At 34.8% G+C, this 20,447-nt stretch overlaps 1 long non-coding RNA gene across 2 annotated transcripts in view; it reads left to right on the plus strand.

The window, feature by feature from the left end:
* Positions 1 to 20,447, plus strand: part of LOC116426499 (uncharacterized) — a 211,494-nt gene that overhangs the window by 132,852 nt on the left and 58,195 nt on the right. The window contains exon 3 of one of the 2 annotated variants that reach the window (XR_012999125.1): positions 4,614 to 4,677. The exons of the other annotated variant lie outside the window; for it this stretch is intronic. This is a non-coding gene — a long non-coding RNA (uncharacterized LOC116426499). Of the gene's footprint in view, positions 1 to 4,613; positions 4,678 to 20,447 lie in introns of those variants that run through there. 2 annotated transcript variants of the gene reach the window in all.

The raw sequence follows: 20,447 nt of genomic DNA on the forward strand, positions 1-20,447 counted from the left end.
CACCGACAATCTCTCATCAGAGGATCGAGGGACCGATCTCTCGATCAATCAACGTGAAACAACTGAAGACGCGGCGAGTGTTTTTCGGAACGGGCTTTTTCTTCCTCTTTTATTTTTCCTCTCTTTTTTTTCATCCGTTTTAGGCGGCACGGGAGGAAGATCGTCTGCTTGCGTCACACTTGATTGATTTACCCACTTGTACGCGTCTATAGCCGCGGCGGGGATATATTGGAACGGTTTGATAAATCGCATTTGAAACAAATTTGTTTTCTTCGCGTTCTGGCGTTCACGTGATGTTGACGAGCAAATATTGCATCGCGTATAACTGACTGGGGTGTTTTTATGACTCGGCACTATGATTTCGTTTTAGCCGCTTCCGCGCGGGAAGTTCGGTGACCGCCGTGACGCAATGTTGCGTTCTTGTTTCCGCCGATAATGTTAACTTATTGCTGATCGGCAATTTTACGCAGAAGCTATCCCATGTAACCAGTTATTATTCCGTAATTAACCCTTTGTACTCGATTTATTTTCAATGTTGTTGGGTGTAAACTTGTATTTATTTTTAGGGAAAAGAACTAAAGTAATTTACAGCGGTAGAGTTCAACGTTTTATATTTATTTTATTTATTACTATTATTATAAGATTTAATTTTTATAATCTTTTAAAGTGCAATACTTTTTCAAACAATTTATAACGTTCTATAACGAATTTGTATTGTCATCTCCAACATGACATACGAGTGCAATGGGTTAAATATGAAAGTGAAGGAATCTAAAAGAACTTCAACGTACTTTGTTCATGCATAATGAATTGAAATGAAACTTTGGACTATTATATCTTTTATATAACTTTAAATATTTTGCTCTTGCAACATTTTATATTGCCCTGCGTTTCGAAAATTGAAATAGTATAGATCAAAGTATTAATCTATTATTTCCCCATACCTACTGTTCCTCTTACCCTTTAAAGTTAATAATAACTTTTTTAAAACCTAAAAATGTAAATACAAGAATGATCAGTAATACACACACACACACACGAATCAAGTAATATTCTACTAAAAACGTTTCATTCTATGTTTCCAATTTTTTTACATAATTTTAGTACAATTATTGTACATCTACAGTCAACAGTGTATCTTGTTAGAAGTGACGTTGTCGAAAAGACACTGTATATCTCCTCGGAGCTTTCGTATCAGTAGAAATGGGAAAGTGAATTTTTAATTTAGTCAGGAAAACATCGTAACAGTCTGTGTTCGTCTTTAAACCAGTTCAATTTAGCGCGACCGCACAATTCCCAGTGTGCACGCCTTTCTTCGCTGTCGTAACTCACAATTCGAGCGTCATCGGGTTATCTGGCTCCCTCCTACCGCGTTCAATTTGTCCAGATTCCCCGGTTCGATAAAAGGGAATGGCAATCGGAAGAGAGATAGAGAGGACCTCGTCTGTCCTCGTTTCGAATGAAATCGCGGCGCGTCGAGGTGCTCGTATTGTCGAATAACGTGCATATACTTTAGGCACGATTCAGTTCATTCACTTGGCCGTTGTATTCCGCCATTCATTGACTAAGGTGCACAATCAACCACGTGTCTAGCGTTCCCAGCGACCAGCCACTCGACCTTGTAGCGCATGCCGTGAACTTTTGCGTGTTGCACAGCGTGCCCAAAAAATTTAGATGCAATTATCGGCTCCGAAGGATGAACTTGTTAACGTTTTTATGAAGATTGATTTATACTGGTAACTATTATAGGGAAGTGGTATACAAAATTGGTACGGAAATAATTCTGCATTGATTCAGTACCTTATGGAAGTTTTACGTTGAAATATAATATTTTGCTAACTCGTAATATTGCTGTTAAAATTACAAAATTACTGTTACAAAATTATTTGAAATTTATTTGGTTCGTTTGAAACTTTGTACGTGTGTCATAACATTTTTGTTTTGATATTTGTTTGATATATACGAAGAAGCAGAAAGGAAGAATGAATTTTTATCAAAGACTGTTCTGGTTCTCTTCATTTCGTGGATATATTCTTCAAGAACAATATCATCGTTTTTCAGCCTACCAATGGCAACTGATAGCTGGATGACTCGTCATGGTGACGACAGCTCTGTTTAATCTCTTTCACCCTCATTCAAAACCATGCCCAGGCTAAGACCCTGTCATAAATCCTTCGAAGGCTGAGTGGCGACCTCGCCATCCACCTTTGAACTCTTAAAACTCGTTGACGCTTATATATGGGGTGTTGGGAAAAATTGTAGCCAGATTTTAGATATATAATACGTAGTACCTAACAAAACAAATACCTTGCACTTCAGATAGAATCTGTCATTTTGTCATAGATTTATATTTGAAATTTTCTTCTCGTTCTGAAACCAATAATTCTATACAGTCTTTATTAATTTGTATTTTCACGGACTTCTTTCAAGTATTTAGAAAGGAAGAAAATTGATTTCATTTATCAAGGAGTTTATTAACCACTTGATGTATTATTTTAAATGGAACACGTGATAATTTCAAATTAAATTTAATAAACGTACATCAAACGCACATCACAAAATTACCGAAAATCACTCGATTCGACGCAACAAATATTCTTACCAGCGCAAAATAAAAACAACAATCTCGCCACTCTTCTTCAAAGTGTTAAAATCTTCGAACACTTCGCGTTTCCATATACAGTAAAATACAATCCGCAGATTATATTGTACTATTTCGTTCCCAGTCCCGAAAACATCAACTTCCCCATTGTACGACCTTCAATGGTGTATTTACTAGCTTGTACGGTTAATTCAGCGCACAATAGGCCGAAGCTCGTATCGAGATGTAGTGTACAGCGACAGCAGACACGTGTTTGTGTGCAAACGTGCATAAATATGAGCATGGACACAACCGTCTGCATAATAGGGTGTATCCGATTGCTAGCGGAGTGCACCGAAAAGCGTTGTCGCGTAACCCGCAATCGGTAAGCCGGATTTTCCGTTTCTTTCTTCTGTTTTTCGCGGCGGTCTCTTTTCAATCGGACACAACGTGACGCGTCATGTCGGGTCGACGATCTGGAAACGTAACCACAGGCGATAACGCGGTCGCGATGAAAAGGTCCGACTGCGTAGTTCGTTCACTCGTTACGTACGGAACCGTTGTCCGCGGTCAGGGTTGCAATCATTTTTTGGAAAGAGATTTCAGCGGATAGTCGGGTTGCGGTTTTCCCGATAACATGAGTTGTTTTCCTCGGCCCATCGTTGCAATTTCGCGTGCCATGGGTTTTCGATGCTGTTCCCGATGTTACGTTTATACACTCAGCGGTCGTCGACACATGAATTTCGTTGGTTCGTGAAGTAAATAATGTTGAATGTTGTTTCAATGTTATTTAATGTAGATAGAGTTAAGCGAAAAATTATTTTGCTGTTGTTATTGTTTTATGTTTAAGTCGAGGTAAAAGAACGTTTACTCCTTGTACTGTAATAATGAATAAGAATCGGTTGCAGATTTTTACTTCAATTGAATAGAAATTAATGTTATTTATTGTAGATAGGTTGAAATAAAATATTTCTTTTTTTGCTGTTGTCGGTGTTTTATGTTCGAGTCAAGGTAATGAAGTGTTTAATCCCTTGTATTGTAATAACGAGTAAAACTTGTGAAGATTTCTACCACAACTTAACATTATTAATATTATTTATTATAAACTAGTTAATGTACTAATTTGCTTTTGTATTGTTCATACTTTATCTTCAAAGTAAACGTGAAATTCTAACGAATAGATAATTTACTTCAGTTTTCGGAGCGCATGAATTGTAAAAAGAATTTAACGAGTATAATTGTGCAGAAAAATGTACACTAAGAGGTGAAAGACTTGCTGCTAAACAAGTATTTACGGTAAAAATATTTTTTAGCACTATACTTTGTCATGTATACAGTTTGATTGTTAGAAATTTTAGTGTTAATAATACAGAGTCAGTAAGGAACAGATTCTGTAGACAACTTTATTGTTGTTTAAAAGGAAGAATTCGTTCAAGAAGAAATTCTGTTACATCAGATATGAATGATATACAAGATAAAGACATAATTATTGTCTATGTACCATTCAGCAAAGAGAGCAAAGAAAACAAGTGTTCGCAACAAGTCCCGTTAGGTATACACTCTTCCTTCGTAAAGACGGTATTTGCGTTCGTCGAAATATGTAACGTTATTTACTTCCATTAAAATTATCGTGTTTTCATAATATTAAATGTATTTAATATTCCATTTCAAGGATTAACCAAATAAATCGAGTGATGAATAATTCTTGCCCCCCCCCCTGTTAAATTTATACCGCTTAAAGAAGTTTCCAAATTAACATCGATCTATTGTACGATCTGAATTATTATTAAACCCCCTGTTGTCATACATTCATTAATTATCGTCTTGTTATTGTAATTTAATTACTATTTGGTAATTTTCCAATGTATGACAGACATTATTTACGATTCGATCCAACAGTTGTTATCGATAAAAGCTTTTGGATATTCGCAAGTTAATGCTACTATTTGAAACTCGATTGAATACATTGTCAATGTGTGCGCGTGTATTCAATACATTTAATTTAATTATATTCAATGAATATTCGATACAGGTTCACTCCACCAGGAACATGACGGGCGAGTGTTTACCTCCACTTACAAAACCGACGTCCCTATGTAAGTATTGTCATCGCCCGAGTATCAAGCTACGTTGCTTCCTAATCTTTAAATACGTTTATAATTCTATTGTCTTTATTTGAAATGTATAAATAAGTTTCTGTTTAGTTTCATTTCATACAATTCCACAGCCAGTAATTTGAGTATTATAATAATATTTATATAATTGAAAGAATCAATAATAACTTTAAATAATATACAAAACGTTTCTGAATTGATTTTATATTACAAAAATGCGAGTTTATAAAAGAAAATAAATAAGATTTTTTCACATAGACTCAGTTCCAAGTAAATCAATGTTCAAACTTGTCACGTTGAACAATGGTTTATTAAATAATATTATAATAATAAATAGTAAATATTAAATAATATTCAAAGAATATATTCTCATAGCACATGTTCGAAAAAATTGAGTTCGAATTTTTATTTCAATTTTTTAATTATTGAATATGATGTTACAAGGATACTACTGATTTTTAATATCTGTTCGGAAATGAAACTTAATGTAAAAAATCTATATTTCATATTAATATTTTCGTATGAATATATCCTCTTCAGATTTCTATGATCAGTTCGAAAATAGCTTACATTTTTATAAATATTGTCCTTCATTTGTTCTTTGTTCTCCAAAGCGTGACTCGATGACTTGGTTTCCTCGAGTTCACGGGACCTATGGCAACACGTATCGCATTACTCGTGGAGCCGGGGAGGGGCGGGAGGTGGTGAAATAGGTAGTCGATGGGCTAGTACGGTGATACAGGTGCACAGGACACGTGTAGTACCGTGGCACGACAAGATCGTCGGATTCTTGGCGAGAAAGCGAAACGCGATGACAATACGCCGCACTGGCCAGATCGAACGATCCGTGCTTTACATCTGCTTCGGACGGTTTTATTGGGTTAACCCCACTCCAACTCCTTTCGCTTTTATTGTAATTTCGCCGAGGAATTTAAAGCTGACCTGTTTTAACAGAAAATCTGTCCACGATCAGTTTTTCTCTTTGGAAAATTTAAAACTTGGTGCTCCTCAAACGCTGTACCAACAATTATCATTAAAATTTTATAAAATATTAAATTTAATATAAGAATTTTGTAATGTAATCACTCTATTCTATTGTCCAGTTTTTACATTAATGTTATCATATTACAGAATTCATGAAATTAGTAAAACGTTTTTTTAATTATTTTATTACACAAGTACTACACTAATTTAAAAATATTTTATTAAATTTTTTTTATAAACTTTTGAGTTAATTGAATTTGGTGATGTAAAGATTTTTATTTCCTTTTTTCGAAAGGCTGACTATTATTGCTCAGCGTCTCGAAATAATTGAAATTGAAATAATACGCTAAACGGATTGCTAAAATACGAAAGACAAAGGAACATTGGTGTTTGAGAAGTATTTCAATGTACATTAGCTTTATCGCTGCTTCGATAAAGTACGATTTTGAAGAGCAATGTTCGGTGATAAGGTATCTGATTTCTAAGGGCGTAAAAGCATCTGAAATTTACGACCGAATGCTTAAACAGAACAGATATATGAATCGTACGAACTTTGATATGTGAGTTGATCAGTTCAAAAGTAGTCAAACAAATGAAGTCAAATATGGAACCAAGTTTCAAAGCAATGGAGAAGTGAAAATAACGTCCGAAACTGGTTTAAATTTTAAGCGAAAGGATTCTTCGCTGGATAACTTGCAAGTTAATATGAGATAATTTATAAGTTGTTAATGAGCAAGAAATCATTTATTCAAATAACCATTTGCCTACTTATTAGATGAATTTGTTCTATTATGTCTTATTTATCGAATAATATCACTTACAAGAATATTTTCATAATTGTTACAGAAGATAATATGTAAAACTGTTATAAAAAATAGATTTGGCCTAAAATAAATTTAAGATTTTTCAACTTTTATAATAGTAGAGTACCTTTTATTTTATATAATTTTAAGAGACGACGATGTTAACGAAGATATTAATAATTTCAATAGAACTGTATCCAACAAATTTTAAATTTTTAATGATTTCATAGAAATGTTTATACATAAATATATATTTCAATGAAGATTCATTTTAAAAGTGCATGTAGCATTTAGTTGTCTTTCGCGATCTAGCATTCGAATTACACTAAGTTTTAGTTGAAGTATCCTTAAATACAAAGAAACGTACTATAAGATAAAATCAACTGTGTCTTACTATTTCTTTTCTCTTATTGACGACTCCCAATAAAATCTCTGGACGAGTTTGTAGAAAACAATCCGGTTGTTTTAAGTCATGCAATTGTGAGCCAGCGAGGAGCGGAATTCGTGGCGATTGGATAACGTTTTCTTGGACTCGGTCGGTGGTAAGGCGTTACGCAAGCTTTTTGAAAAAGCTCGCTAGCAAGAGTTTACAGTTCATGAAACTACTTACGTAAGGTCCAGAATCACCAGTTACTTTCTCGCCAAGCGTCGCGTCGCCATTCACCTGGCACGGTAGACAGCATAGCCGACCAATGCAAGCACATGCTCCATTCAACTCTATATAATACATTTTGAATAAATATTGTTCTTTAACGAATAAATCATTTTTTACCTATTTCTATACATGTGCACGCCGTGTAATACAAAATACGTTTTTCTTCCAATAAACTTGTCTAGTGTACAACGTACTGGTACAATCTTTTAATTTGAAACATTTCTGTTACGTAATTTCTAGTTTTAATGTAGAAATATGGTAACTTACCTTAACTTTGTCTTCAAAATGATATATTTTATAGTTACTGTATAAAATACCATTGATGTACATGAATAGTTCATTTTTTTAAACGTCTGCTAAATTTTAACTAAAACCATTAGCGAATGTATCCGAAATTTTTCATTTATTTATCGAGTTCTGTTTTGGGCTTTACAACTGAATTTCATTAGAGATTCGTAGGATCTGGTGAGCTATTCAAATACCAGATTCGTATTTGATATTCAGTATCGTTTGAATAGTTTACTGTTCCTTACCTCATTACTTCCACCACGGAATTAATGGAAGTAATAACATGATATTTACAGAAATTTGAAGGAGATTCAGTTAAATGTGTCCCAACGAACGGAGAAATTGATTCATAGAGTAAACTACTTTCCATTCAGCTTTCCGATTTAGAAGTTTTCACATTTCAGTATTCATCAGCCTATTATATTTTAATATCGCCGCGCAACTTTCCTCGTGCTTCAGGAACGGCTCTGATTTCCTTTCTGTCTGTTCCCTCCCGGAACGTTTCATTTAATTACTTCAAATGTACGAATTTATATTTTTGCACACTGCTGTCTCTGTTTTTCCAATTTTTGTGTTCATTGTGTATTTTCTTTTAATTTTATTTCACTTTTAATTATACTTCATTAAACATTTTGCTGCTTTTCATCTACTTTTTTATCATACAGATAAAATATACAATAACACTTTTTAGAGATACCTAAATGTGTATGCGCACTCCTTTCTCATGTGTTTCGAAAACTACGATAAATAATTATATAAAAGAGTGGGAGAGATATAAATAAAAATAACTTAATATTATATATTAGGCACACCTTTTATTATGTATGGAACATTCATCCTTAACACGTTGAATGCCGCACGATTTCACGTAGCAAAACACACAAAATGAAAAAAAAATATAATATCAAACTATTTCGTTAAATCGTTTTATTATTATCGCACGTTTATCTTGTCGAATACCGCCGCTTAGGTATCATTATTTATAATATAAAAATGTTTACAAATAATCATCGTTTAATTGACTGAATTATAGTAATCCGATTTAGTTGGGGGTCACCGGTGACCCCTGTGGCATTCGACGTGTTAATATTTTTTTACAATTAAATGTTACCATACAAATATACACAACTATTTTTCAACGTGAACAAAAGTTGACAGTTACGTTCAATATTTTATTTTCTATTTTGCAATGTTCCACCTATCCAGCAAGTAGTAGTGGTAAAAATTAAATTCTATTCAATGTTAACTACTCCTGCTTCATAATTTCACTTCCCTTTGCTTCGATTTCACGGTAGCCCAACGTGATCCTGATTGGGTATAACGGTTCGGTTTATCCGTCTGAAGTAATGAGGTAGCGTTACGACGTTGATTCGCGCCTAGTGACGCAGATCCGACGCCCACGCGGCTGAGATTCTGTTTCTCAGCACTGGTACGTCTTGCTGAATAACCTTTACCGGTGATTCGTTTTTCTGCTTCGCCGGTGCGTGCCCGATGCAGAGATTCCTTCCCGCATTCGTATAAAAATAATTCTGACTTCATCGTGTTTCGTTGGAAACGATGTATCCAAGTACATATGTGCAGCTTCTGCGACTGTCTTTTTGTAATCACTTTTCCTTAATGCTCTAAATACTTTTACTTCTTTGCCTCTGTTATAAGGAAAATACATTTGACGGAAACTTAACATGGGTATTATCACGAAATTATTTTGCATTATTTTGTTGTGTATGTATATTCTTAATACTCAGAATAATTTGCTAATTTAATATACATCGTCTGTACAGGGGATTAATCTTACCAGACCAGTCCTCGGAATTACATTGATGTATTAATAAATTTGAATACATCTTTTCCCCGACTTTGTTCACTTATACTAACATGGGATATAAGCAAGAATAGAAAATATAAGGTTTAAGAGGCGTAAATCTAAGTAGGCGTCTAATTAGCTGCTAATGCAACGAGTATTATAAATTATAAGACGAGATAATTTATTTAAACTTTCACATAAACTTTTACATAAACATAATAACACTTTTAAACTTAATAAAGTTCTTGTCGATATAAGTATGAAATTAAATACTGATATTAATAATTATAACATCATAGTTACATTCATCCGTTCATTAATAATTCATTTATTTACCATTACCATCTTTATATTTTCTATTTATCATAAAGTTTTAAGTATAATAAATAAACGTTGCATAATTTCCACTATCACAGACGTATCTACAAAAGTGACGAAATATTCGAAATAGATTTTCTTCTTCAGATATTCCCAGTTGGAGATCCAATTTTTAAGCTTTCGTTAATTGGACTAGGAAGATTTTCTTCCTCGCAATAAAGCTGATTTCCCAAACAATCTCTCTAAAGCACACGTTCGACATTGTATCGGTTTCAAGATTACCGTTAGCGTAATCTGGTACGCGAAATACGTTTCTACGTTTCGATAAAAACGAGGCGGCGCGGCGAGGGAAACGGATTGTTCTCGGCGTCAATGGTGCGTCGAACAATTCGATGAAATCGCGAAAAATAGCATTCCAACGACGCTCCCGTGTTGTGTGTGAAACTATGCTAACTAGGAAAAAGTGGAAAACGCTTGGCGTTTTCTCATTCCCAGGAGCCCGGGGTCTCGGGTTGGAAAAGAAATCGAGCAGAACCGGACCGATTACGCGCAGCTGGAAGACAATATTTAATTGCACCGTAGGACAATGTATCATATTTCTTGCGCTATATTTTGTCAGGCATTATCAGATTAGATGTTCCCAGTGCGCATTTAAATAATCCCGTTGCGTAGGCTCTGCGCGCCGACACTGCTCCTTACGCAATACGACTAACTTTTCGATCCTGCATCGTAATCTACAGGACGCTTCAGGACAAAGGCGCAAAGCTTCAAGGATAAACAAATAATATAAAAATCACGTCCGTGTTTATTCAAACTTCATATTTTGAGGTACAGGAATTTTGTATATTTTAGTAGATTTATATCGCAAACGGAATGTCTTAGGTGAATTTAGAATAAAAGCTTACATTAATATTGTTCATTCTTTATTATAATGCAAATTTTGATTGTATCAGACATAATAGAGAAAAAGATCAATTTTGTGTCAATTAGATTTGATAAACTTCTGCTTTTAATTATGTTTTTGTTAGTAGAAATAATAATTTTAATAGTAGATGCTTGTATACAACAACATGTAATTTTGTTCCTTTAATTATTAGGATTGAGATAAAGAGAGTCCTTAGATCTGTGAGATTAGTTCTTTCTTCTCTTAAAGACGTGTAATAGGAATCGCGCCTGGTATTCGGAAAACCGGTGGGTGTCACATTCTTGAGAGTGTTGTATCAGACATCAAAATATTTAACTCATCTATATAACAAGGTCTTGTGTACATATATAAAATATTAAAAAATTTAAATAACATGAATACTAAATTACATCGATTATAGTAATTAATATATTGATGGAAAAAAATTATTTGAAATTATATAATACTTAAATTTTCATTGGATAATTAAATTTAATTTAACGCAGTATATATATATATATATATATATATAAGAGTTAAATAAAGTCGATTTATAATAATAGAGCAAAGAATTACGGTCGGTGCTGACACTTCTCTTTAATTTCACAGATTGGCTTTGAAATCATCTCTTTTCCGAAATTAAGCAAGTTGAACGAAATCAAATTTTGATGGTCCATATTACGCATGCTTTTTATTTATCGATGAAATCCAACGTGTCTGGTAATATAAATTATCCGGTGCAGCAAGGGTTGGTATTTCGCTTCGCCGTATGATAAATTTAAACAAAAGGTTCATCGATCGCGAAGTCGGTTCTCGCTAAATTACACAGAGTTTACTGGTGCGTCGATTTGTTGTGACAACGCAACAAAATATATTATTGGTGCGTACATTACACATGCATGTGTTATACGTTTTATTGTGTAAACAACGCGAGTATTTGGTTGATATTTAATGGCAGCACGGTTACTGCACGGTAAACCTGACCGAGTTTCGCAAGCTTTTGAAAGAAATGCACAAAGTTTGCCTCGGTATTTCTAGAAAAATTGTCTAATTTATCTAAAGTGTGTACATTTTCTTGCGAAATAATTAAGTTTGAAACTCTTAATTGACAGAGAAGTAATTCAAGTTGGTATTGTATGTAGACGAAAATAATTCCAAATAAAAAAGGTAACTTTTAATTTCATGAAAAATACCATTATATGTAACTGTAAAAAGATACAATTATATGTAACTCCTTGCGCTGCCGAGGATGACTATAGTTATCTCTAAAATTTTCGCACAGAAACAGTGTTATCTCCAGGTAACAATCGAGCGTGCTGCCTGCATGAAATAGCGGATTTTTACCACCATACGGTACAGATAAATATCTGTATAGAATATCATTTATTCTTATAAATTGAGTAAATTAGACGAATTTATGAAAATCGCACGAACGAATTTCTGCGTTACATTGAATTTTAAAACAAAGAAAACGTTTCAAGTAACTTCGTTGATGAAGACCGAATTTTCTGAGACAAACGATTAACATTTTTTCAATTAATTACATAAAAAATATAGTAAGGGGTATCTGTTACTTTTTATTGAGATGATACGATCATTTAAATTCAATATGGTTTTGAACATTTGTTATTTGTGAGAATGCAGCAGAATATGTGAGAACATTGGCAAACATTATTAAGACATCGCCTTCTTTTTTCTTCAAAATAAATATTCAATTTGTTAAAAAATAATACATACTGAGAATCACACGGCAATTTAATAAATACACCTTTAATTACATTGGTCAAAGTAAGTTTTATTTCCAAAATTGTCTATTTGTATTTTAAAGTAATTAACCATTAAGGTAGAACGCAGGACATAAAACATAATCACTGGCTTAGTCTGTCTTTCCGTTTGTAGAAAATATCCCAAACTTGTTTTAAATGGGCATAGAAATAAAAAAAATAGTATTCTTTAAAACATTTTATAAAATATTTAAAATTTATTCTCAACTGCAATCATTTAATTTTTTAAAAATACAACTTTTCTGCTTACAATTTTTATCGTTAGATTAATAAGAAATAATAAAACATAATAAGAATAGCACATCCACTGAAAGTTTAAAGCTAAAATTTAATAAAAATCCTTTTTAAAACACGAGGTAAATCGATACAAAAACCTCATATACTGCGTATGTATAACATGACCCACAAAAAATAGACTATACGCATACATTACACAAATTGAACATATAAATTCCAAAGGTTAATACCTTCATTCTTAGTAGTCTGCGGATTTTAAGCATTAATATTAAATTGTTCGAAATACATAGTAATTATTAAAAAGTTTAAGAAAATTTAATGAGATCTACATTATTTAAATTTTTATTTAGAGCCACGTAATACCACTAATAGTGTTTAATTGTGATTCTTCAAAATTATTCCGTTAAAACCTATATAAGCATAAAAATCACCAGTCCAGTTATTACCAAATTCGTATCATCCCATATTTATCCCAATTTCCCTTTTTGCTCCGTTTCTAATTTAATAGAAACTAAACTTCTAATTAAATAGAATAGTATATAATATTGCATATGATCCTTTATATCCAATATCATTCAAAACATTTAAAGCCTGACTGCAGCTATAAAACGAACAAATCATCAACAGTTAGAAAAAAGAACATCAGAGAACATTGCCTGCAATCCTCTACTCAGCCAAATTCGAACCTCAGAGTCATATTTCATCGTTCAACTTTCTTTTTACACAATTTAGTAGTCATTCCTTATGGTAGCTAACACATAATCACTAATTAAACTATTTAAATCGTTCAAAACCTAACTACAGCTGCAAAATTAACGAATCCTGAAATCCTAGGAAACAGAACATCGAAGAACACCGCCTGCAATCCTTTACTCAACCGAATTCGAATCCCATGGTTCCGCGCGGATCAATTCTGGTCGAATATTCAAAAAGAGCAGCACGCTGCGCGCTTTTCCCGCCGCGCGTTGCGGCTAGGTTTCCGACGTGCCGGCAGCCGGCGACGGCCCCACAAAGAGTAAGTAAGTACGCGGAGGCCTTCGGCTGCCGGCTCGGTGGTATGTGAAAGGAGAGTTCAGAGATATTTCCTTGGCTAATGCGCGACGAGGACGCGGCCGACGCGCGGGACCGAGCGAGAGCGAGGCAGTCGCGTGACCGAACGCGCTGGGGGGAGGGAAAAAGAAGAACGCGACGGGTGCGACAAGGAACATGGCCGACAGAGACGGCTGTACAGAATCTCTCGTCGCGAAAGAAGGGAACAAAACGAGCCGGGAGAAAAGGAGCAGCTAGAAAAGAGGAAAACGGCGAGAGAAGGAACGAAGAGCGGCGATCGCGAGAGGGCGGGAGAAACGGGGTGTTTCTAGGGGAGGGGCGCGAGGAGCGGGCAAGCGGAGAGGGTAAATTTATCTGTTGGCGCCGCGCTGCCGAGCGGTGCCCACACTCTCATCCACCGTTTTACTGTTTCGAGTCGCGCCGTTACGCGAAACTTTTAGTCCCATCGGTCCGTTAGATTTTTCGCGTGAACGGGAAACGTTCGCGATACGTTCGGCTTAGTTTTCGCGGTTCGTTGAGTCCTCCAGGTCTGACACTCTTGAACCGCGGCGCATCGGGCGCCATTGGTTTCATTTATTTTCTCGAGTAACTGCGGCTGTTATGAAGGGACATTGATTGTCTTGAATTTTGATTTTGTTTTACATTGAGATGTAGTTTTATTGACACTAGGTTTACGTCGTTACGTTATTTGAGCTATTGCTGCAAGAAGCATTGATTTTCGTTTATCTAGATCTTGAAATTCAGAACGTTAACACGTTGAATGCCGTGGGGGTCACCGGTGACCCCCAACCAAAGCGAATTACTATGGTTCACTCAATTAAACGATGATCATTTGAAAATATTTCTATATTCTAAATAATGTTACCTAATGCGGCGACGTTCAGCTAGACGTATGTGCAATAACGATAATGCAATTCAATCAAATAATTCAATATTTGATTGTTTCCATTTCATGTATTTTGCTCTATGAAACGGTACGGCATTCAACGTGTTAAAAAGTGATAGGATACATATTCGTGTAATTGCATCAATCGAAATCAGCGTAAACGATTACCAAATAATGTTTACAAAATTCAACTTTGGTTTATGGCCTGTCTGATTCGAGATGAAAATTTTGAATTGTATAATATGTGTATTTAATAATATTCTTAAATTGTAATTATTTGAACGTAGAAGTAAATGTATATTTATATGATATAAATTTATTTAAAAAATTGCTTATTGGAAAATTATAGAAATTTAAGTCGTTCTTGTGTGAATACATGTTATATATGATGTATGATGTGTGAAACTTTGCCTTAGGTTTTCCTAGTCACTGTTCCTTAAAAAATGGAACCATTTAGCATGATGGTTACAATCGATATCTTCTTTTACTTTACTTAAATGTTTTCGATTTCAAAAATTTTCTTCAAAGAATTCGAAGTGTCTTCTTGACTAATAAAATTCATTTAATGCCATAGATTACGCAAAGCCACAAAAAAAGTTCGACATTTTATGTCTTTCAATCTAGTAAGAATTCTTTAGTGCCACAATTCTTTAAACTTTAAAGTAACTGGTATGCAAGGTGAAGTTGCAAGAGTTTGGAAAATTAGTTTTTAATAATACTTTTAAATAATAATTATCACAGTAATACTGTTACATTAAGCTTTTAACTTCAACGAAATTTAAAGTCACGTGCGGAATATTAAACCAGCACGGAGTTCCTAAACGGAACTAGATAACAAACGAATGTAGAATATTATATACATTGTTGTTCGTATTACTCTCAAGTTTTTGTAAGCCCTATGACTATTTCATCCCTTAAATACTTTCACCCTTCATTATTATAGAAATTAGTTGAAACGTGAATTGTTGAGTATTTACTGATTCACGTCATACACGAATACTTACTAAATTACATACCACTATACAAATTCACATTTATGCAAATTAAGTAGAAAAGAATAATATTAAACGAATTTTACGTGAAACAAATCATACTTAATCAATAATTAATTCATATGCATATTGTAACTACATAAGCACCAAATAATCATATAACAAATGTAAATTTTTACTGAAAACTACCAGTCATATCTCATCAAAGAAGCATTTACGTGGTTCATTAATTATTTTTACTACCAATATCTGTTATAGAGTTATCGATTTTTATATTCTATTAAGTTAATCAACGCTTCCATTGAAAGTGAGAATAAAAAAAATGGATCTTCGTGAAGAGTCAAAATTACAAAATTCTTAAGCAATCATATTCGATCCAATGAATTTATCAAACATCAGTTATGAAACCCGTAACCGTGGAACAAGTTTACGCAAAACGTTCCGATAATATGCCGAGCAATTAATTAGAATTCGACAGTGCACTTTGTCGGTCACGACTCACTCAGCGCTCGTGTGAAAAGTTTCGGCGCGACCGGCGCACAATAAACTCGCAACCTAACCATGTGAATTATAACAGGATGCAATGGCATTAAGTTATTACATTTAGGAGTGCAAATGGGCGGGCACGCTATAACCGTTTCCGGTTGTATCGTGTACTCCGTGCATCGCGATTTCTCTGCCATTCGAATTTTCTCACTGCTCGTAAAACCCCCGCGGCATACACCGGCAACAGTAGCATCACGTTTTGTACCCTTTATCAATAGGTCGATACCGGGATATTAACACTTAACTCGCCGCACATTTCACGGTGAAACTTATGCTTGTCGCTGGCAGTTTTAACGCTGAACTGTGCATCGCCGTGATGAAATATTTACACGTGATTACCTGTATATCATAATTTCTTTACATGTGTAGATCTCTCTTAACGTGAATGTTCACCGTATCATAATATCAATTGTACTACACTTTCTTGTATTGGTCGGAATTCCCTTCGAAAGCGAAGTTATGGTTACTCTCACTCGTATTCGTGCACCGTGAAAATAACATTTATAGAGTTCTTTACTGGAGACTTTTCATGTGGACACATTGTGTTGTATATCATATAGTTTTATTATTCGATTAGTAAGAGTAAAAGTATTTTTTCATGTGTAAATAAATTCGTGTTTTTATAAATAAATTTATTTTTCTGAATAATTGATTTTTTTAAGGAAATGAATTCTAAGTAAATTGATGTTAAAGTTTGGTATCCTTGCGTTTGTACTTATGTTTCAAGTAGATACAGAATTAAGGAACAGACACACTAGCCAAACTTTATTCACTAGCACACATACTTGATTGAAACTCGAATATTATTCTTGAAAACTTAGCTAATGTGCCTGTTACTTAAATAACTTATTTCCCTTAATTCGTAAATTTATAATACATATTACTGTATCTAATTTTCATACACAAGGAGTACTCAACAGTATTCATGCATATTTTATAACGTAAACACATTTACTTCCTGACATGCAAATACTAAAGGCATATAATTTCCATAATTACTGGCATTCCTTTCATATACCTCATACCTCCAAACAACAAACAATACAACTGCCTCGAAAATAAAATTAACTGAGCAAATATCAAATCTTACCAAGGTACAACAATGTTTCTCATTTATATCAAACACCCACGGGGTGTACAAATTCTGCAGAAATGTTGTCCAGATATGGCTAAAACATTTCGACGCCGCGTCACCGGAAAAATTGCAGGCTAACTGCTCGAATTCGGCAAACGTTCGAATTAAAAGTTCCTTAATAAAGGGGAGAAAAAAAAATCGCGGAAACGGTACACGAGGGAGATCCCCGACAATGGCCGAGTGTCTCCGGTGCGGCGCATCCCCGCGGACGAGGCCGCGCAGTGTTTTCGAATCCCCGTGTTTTCCCGCTCGAATGGCTCTCGCAGGAGAATGCGTGTATGCGTGCGTAAACGCGCCCTGTGCGCTCCGGAGAGAGAAGTCCGTGCACTCTCGCCGGAATCGTAGGGACTCTTGCTAAAAGCGCAGATACGCTGGCAAGAAACTTTCGACGTATTTTATATATGTAATAGCGACTATCACGACGAGACTACGGATGTTTATGCAAATTCAAATTGAAGTTGTGAACTCTAAAACACTACAAGCCCACTTTTTAACGTTATTCATATAAGTTATGGATGTAACCGTTTTCAGCTTACTCAGAACTATTTGATAGTGTTAAAAATACACGTGTAATGAAGATGTACGTACAACCAATGCTCGCAGCAAGAAGCAACAAAATAGATAACGAATGAATGAACGAAGATGAAAAGAAAGATTGAGTTTCTCGAGATGCTGATTGATTGACTGTGCTGCTTTGAAATTCATGAATTCAGTTGTTAACGTAGATAGAAATAGATAGAGTCAATACTGTAAATGGTTTTCTATAATTCTTTTTTAATATCGCCAATGCGGTTTATAATTTGTCTAGAAGAGACATTTGGTAAATTGCCTCAGCAGTATGTATGGATATATCACTGTGTAAATGTTTTCTCGGCAAGACACATGTGTATCGGTTTCCTATAGCGAATATTCTACAAAGCACTACACATTGAACATTTTATTTTCTCATACTGCATGCATGTCGTGCTTTGCACTCTCGGATTCCCTGTAAATGTATAAAAATCCACTGTCCAGTCAGCACGTATGTAAACGCATCCGAGATTGCCGCAAGTCGAATTCACTTGCGACAGCAACGAAATAAAATCAAATAGAAGAGTAAACACTTCTGCAAGTCGCTATGGATGTGGCCAATTACTTGCTAGCGTATCTGTACCTTAAGAGTGAACTCGCGCGATGTCTCGTTGAAGCGGTTTGGCGAATCAGACACCGGAGAAAGATGGAGAACGGAGGATTATAGGTTCGGAAAGAGAGAAGAGAGGAGAGGACACCGAAGGACAGGGCCTCCATTGAAACGGAGCGCAATTGCTTGGGCGAACGAGAGAAACGAGAAGATGCCACGCGCCCGACGAGGAAAATACAAAGACCATGGAGACAGAGAGAAGAGAAGGGAGAAAGAGAGTGATAGGCTTTTTTTCCTCCTGTTCCCTTAGGCCGCGTGTACGCCTATATTTTGAACGAAGGAATATTACTCGAGCAACCACACTTTTGCGCCCTTGACCCCCACCACTGCCGTCCTACCACCACCTTAACTCGAATCTTTAAGCGTTCCCTTCGATTTACCTTTTTCCTTTATCCCCTCCTCTTCGTTATCGTGGCATTTTCGTCACGTGTCTAAGTGTCAGTCCGTTGCACGATACCAATGAAACAATCGCGCGATTTTCTGTTGTTCTCTTTCTTTTTGTTATATTGGTTGGTGGGTATTTTTGCGTGTTGGCCGATTGAAGAGGGTGGAGTCGGCAACGTGGGGGTTGATTACGTTTCCACGTGTTTTTTGTATTTAAAGAGAAATTTGGGATATATTCAATGTGGAGGACACTGGTGTAGATAGTACGATTATTGGGAATTAGAGTAGTTGGATTTATAGTTTTGAAGGTTTCTTTGGACTGGTGGTAGAAATTAATAAAAAGTGAATATATATACCAGTGTATATGAAGAAATAAATAAGAAATTTAGAGTGCTATTTTTTTATATGAAGCTTTATTTTTAAGGAAATGGATGTTGGAGCTTGGCGTCGTTGCAGGTGTATTTATGTTTGAAGTAAATACAGTAAGTAAGGAACAGACGTACTAGGTCAACCATACTCGAAGTACAAAATGTAGGATAATACTTTTTTGTAGCTGAGGTTCAGAAAAATACAATTGATTTTGAATTTCAAATACTTGTGTTATTGAGTAAGACTTGGCTCATGTGTCTGTTTGATACTTATTATATCTACTTTAAATATAAGTGTAGTATTTATGTGCTAGAATAGTATGTTTCGACATTGATTTATTTGAAAATGAGATTTCGTACAAAAAATCTTACTTAACATTAACTTATTTTTTCAATAAAAAAAATTTATTAAATATGTTACAGATGATCCTGCACATATCCTTTATTGTAGCAGATAATGTATGGCAATAAATAACAAATGTTTTCCTTGCGTTTTGAAAAAATGAAAACCAAATATATTATAGTTTCTTATGTAGTACTCAATGTGGGTACTAAACATATGCGGATTATTCTGCGGTCAGTGATGTGAGTTAGGTACCACGCGCAATTTTCCCGCGCGAAATTCTTGAAGCCGATTTACAATGCAGCCCCGGTTATTCAAATCTATCGGAAACCGAAGCTGCTCGAGTGTCTTGTATCTTCATATAGCAAGAACTTGTAGTCTCAATTGAAGCAAAAATTACAATCTAAAATGTCAACACAAGAAAAGAAATAAAACTGCATCGAGAAGTACAAAATAGATGATACGTATATTTTCATCAACTTTCTGCCATGTTTCCTATAGTTTTTGGACAAGTCACCTACAAAAATAGTTATCATATTTAAAAAAAACATAATGCGGAACGTTTCCTAAAAAATGAATTTCAGTATTAAGCATCTATTAAACATTATGGAATAATAAGTACTTTCTAATAATAATATCAATTAACCAGTGACTCTCATCGTCTATATTATATTCTTAATTGTTATTTTTTCAAGTCTATACTGAACCAAACTTTGCTGCAACTATTCATAGCAATATATAACCATGCAATGCATGTATAAATACAACCTCAGTGGTTCTCAACTGACCCCAAAAGAATCACCACTATGCCATATTGAATTGCAATTCAATGAAGTAATATCGATCGGATCACTGAAATATCGATAACAATTCGATTCTCAAAAGATCCTTATCCCCAATATTCGCTCAACAAACAGCTCCAACAATAAGAATCCCTCTATCCCTTGTCCTACCCCGGAATTCCTCCCCAACAATGTACTCAGACATGTAAGACAAGCCGACGGAATCCGTCGGTCAGAAGAAGTCGCCTCAAAGAAACTTTCCCACTAAACAGAAGTCCAGAGCTACATTCGAAGGATTTTCCACAGGTG

This window comes from Nomia melanderi, chromosome 8 (assembly GCF_051020985.1).
Source record: "Nomia melanderi isolate GNS246 chromosome 8, iyNomMela1, whole genome shotgun sequence".
Classification (NCBI taxonomy): domain Eukaryota; kingdom Metazoa; phylum Arthropoda; class Insecta; order Hymenoptera; family Halictidae; genus Nomia; species Nomia melanderi.